At 41.3% G+C, this 3,607-nt stretch overlaps 1 non-coding gene across 1 annotated transcript; it reads right to left on the reverse strand.

The window, feature by feature from the left end:
* Positions 1–2,379: 2,379 nt before the first annotated feature.
* On the reverse strand, positions 2,380–2,486 carry LOC144234308 (U6 spliceosomal RNA). Its single transcript, XR_013335921.1, has one exon. It is a non-coding gene; the product is annotated as a U6 spliceosomal RNA (small nuclear RNA).
* Between the last annotated feature and the right edge of the window lie 1,121 nt (positions 2,487–3,607).

Here is a 3,607-nt window from a genome sequence, read left to right on the forward strand (position 1 = left end):
TGAAGGTCTCACTGAGATCCTCCACTCTTTTCTCATGTCCAGTGAGAAGATCCCCAAATGCTTGATCCCATTACAGCATGAATTCGTATTCAAACTTCATCTAAACAAGGTCCAGTTGCTTATGATGATGCTTTTGCTGTGTAGGTTATCAGCTTACGAAGAGCAGTGTGGTTGGGGGTATGGGGAAATGTCCCCACAGTTTTTCAGGCAGGGCTCCTCTCACCTTTATTCCTGTCAGGCCACCGGACCCCTCTATGTGCTCTCCCAAGACAGCAGCGTCAGACCCGGCCTCACAGCCTAGCGCGAGGAGGAAGTTGGAAGGGCCACTTCTGGTCACGTGGGTCCGGCCCCCAGATTGACAGTGGAGGGGGCAGTCTCTTGGTTGGGGTGGAAGGTAGGGATGTTAATTGGGCTGAGAGATTGAAAGAGTCCTGCATGAGTAGCACAAGGGCTTTCACTGACTCTTATCTGGTCCCTGTGAATTCTCCCTCTGCTCTGCTGTGTCATTGGGCCTCAGACCAAGCATCTCCTTTTCTTCCCAACCCCCAGTAGGAAGTATCTGGGGTCCTGAGCTGAGCATCTCTACTTGGGGCCCTCCAAATGTGACAGGACAGGGACTCCTTTGGTCTCCCCTATGTGGTGAGTGAACCTCACATTAGTCTCTCAGTGTTCCCTTCAATTTTGATAGTTCTTGGCTACCTCTAATTAGCTAGCCTAAGGACAACTCCTCATCCCAGACTTTAACTCTGTGAGCTTCCTTATGTGAGTTCCATCTCATTAGGCCTGAGGCTTCCCAGAAATGGCTGCCATAGGATGAGAATCCTGCTGGATTCTCTTTTCTGGAGCTCCTTGTATTTCATTCAAGGAACTTGGTTTGAGGTAGCAAGTCTGGAATTCTTTCCTTTCCTCACTTCATACCTTGTCACGTGCCTCATCAAGGCCCTAGGAATCCCGTGGGAAAGTGGGATGTGCCTTAGCCTGATCATTCTTCCTAGGGTTCCTTTTGGCTAACATCATTCTTACTGCTTATAGTTTCTGCACGCAGTTCCTATCCTTATGTGCAATTATTGTGATACTTGTTAGTAGTCTTTTTTATTTTATGCCTTTCATTCTATGAATATATTAATTAATAAAGGCCTTTTCATCTTCACTGGCAGATTTTCAAGTGCTTATTAGCACAGCATGTGGACTTATGCTGCTAAAACAAATCCATCTTTGGTGCTGTCCTGGATTACCCCTTGGTCCTGGCACTTAGGTTCTGGGGAGCTACCTTAGGTTCCTTTATTGAAGGTGTAGAAATTCATTTTCCTAGGGAATACTGATGGAATCCAGGGCTTAACTTAAAACCTTCCCTCCAGTCAGTTCTCTCATACACCTCTCTTGCAGGGTACATACCGTTCTCAGTCACAGTGCAAGCCTCTACCTGCCCACATAGATATTCTAGTTCAAGACAGAGTCAGTATTCCTCAGGGGCTTATCATTTTTGTTGTTTTGGTCTTGTTCATATTGTTTTTTTGTTTGTTTGTTTGTCAATTTTTCCAAGGTTGATTTTGATTATGGGCACAAGCAACCTGAGTTGGTGTCATCTTTGTAGCTATAGGTGAGGCAGTAAATCTGTAAATATGTTGAAGAGAATTGACAGCTTTACAATATTCTCTTTTACATGAATAAACATTGCAAGCTGCTTTTTTTGAGAATTCTTTTTCATAAATCGATTAGTAAGTTTTTACGGTTTGCTCCTAACAAACACGTAGGTGCCTTTTTGGTTTTGTTTTAGGTGTATCTTGGATATTATTGTTGCTTTCAGTGATACATTTTCCATTACGTATTGTAATTTGTTAGTGATTTTGTTTGCCAGATTCCATAATTGACTATATTGATCTTTTATATATAATCTTTCCCGAAGTTGCTTATGTATCTTAATAATTTCTGTACCGGGATGCCTACATGGTTCAGTGGATTGAGTGTCCAGCTCTTGATTTCAGTCAGGTCATGATCCCAGGATCGTGAGATCAAGCCCCATATCAGGCTCCATGCTGAGCCTAAAGACAGCTTGGAATTCTCTCTGTCTCACCTCTGCCTTTCTCCCCCACTCACATAGTCTCTCTTTCTCTCAAAAAAATAATAATATTACCACGTGTTTCATGCTACCATGAAAAGAATTGTTACCACAATTTCTTTTCGTTATTCTTTCCTCTTATTTACTTTGGTATTCTTATTCTTGTGTAATGGCTGTGCACTGGGTATGCATTTTCTTCCACTTGTAGACAGTGGGTTTAATACCATGTATCTTTGTCTTCTTCTCAACCCTATTGCAATGGTTCCCATTTAGTATATTCACTGTAGACTTTAGAAAATGAAAATTCTTTTATTATGTTTTAAAACATGGATCACTTCACGAATTTGCATGTCATCCTTGGGCAGGGACTGTGCTCATCTTCTTCATATCATTCCAATTTTAGTATACGTGCTGCTGAAGGGAGGACAGAAATTTTTTTCTAATGCAAGTTTGGCAAAACTTATCATCAACAAGTGTAATTTATTTATACATTGGGGGGGCAAAGGCTTTTTCATTAACGTTATACGTAGTCCTGTCCCTTTCCCCCCTTTTTAAATTAACATAGTGATTTCCATTTGGCAGCATTTTCTGATGTTAATTCACTGCTGTATTGGAAGCTCTATGAATTTATTTTGGACCTTTGTCTCTATGCATGTGAGCTTGGTTTCAAGGTTTTTTTGTTTTGTTTTTGTTTTTGTTTTGTTTTTGTTTTTTTGAAGGATTCTCATCTGTTCTTTGTATCAAGAAGAGGTAGCCTATTAAAATGGTTGGACAGCTCCAAATCTTTTTGTATAGTTTAAAAGAATTTACATGAGATGATTACTTTTTCCTTTACTCTTTTGTGTAATAAGCCCCAAAGCCTGGATGGCCCTGGAATATTTTGACTTTGCCTTGGGTTGGACCGCTGTTTCAGTTTCATATTTTGTTGATTGAAGATTTCTGTTTCTCTGTGGACCTGTTTAATCATTTATATTGTTAACCTTAAAAATAAAGCCTCCAATTATTTTATGAGTAAAATGGGTTTATTTGGAAATTGAAAAGAATTTCAATTTGGGACTTGCAAGGTATTGGACACCTACAGGCAAGTCTAGCAACAGAGTCGAGGAATACTCTTATAGATGGAAGGAGGAGTTGGAGGGAGCTCTTAGAAAGTCCACTGGAATAAACTGGGAGTTTAAAGTGCCTTTTCATTGGTGGAATTGTGACAGTCTCTCATTGGCTGTGCTGTTTCAGGGCAAGAAGAAAGTCTGTTTTTCCCCTGCACTTGCAGTGAAGTCTAAGCTCTTCCTGTTGGGAATGCATGTCTACCTGTCTCCAGTTGAAGACAGGTGGTAGGACATGAGAGCTCCCCCTTCTAGCATCCGGACCCCATTTTAAATGAGTTTTCCTTTATTTAATTTTACAATATTTTGATTAAAATGCTGCATTTTAGGGGCGTCTGGGTGGCTTAGTCGGTTAAGCGTCCGACTTTCACTCAGGTCATGATCTCAAGGTTCATGGGTTCGAGCCCCGCGTCGGACTCTGTGCTGACTGCCAGCTCAGAGCCTG

This window comes from Crocuta crocuta, unplaced genomic scaffold, assembly GCF_008692635.1.
Source record: "Crocuta crocuta isolate KB4526 unplaced genomic scaffold, BGI_CrCroc_1.0 scaffold1494, whole genome shotgun sequence".
In the NCBI taxonomy this organism is placed as follows: domain Eukaryota; kingdom Metazoa; phylum Chordata; class Mammalia; order Carnivora; family Hyaenidae; genus Crocuta; species Crocuta crocuta.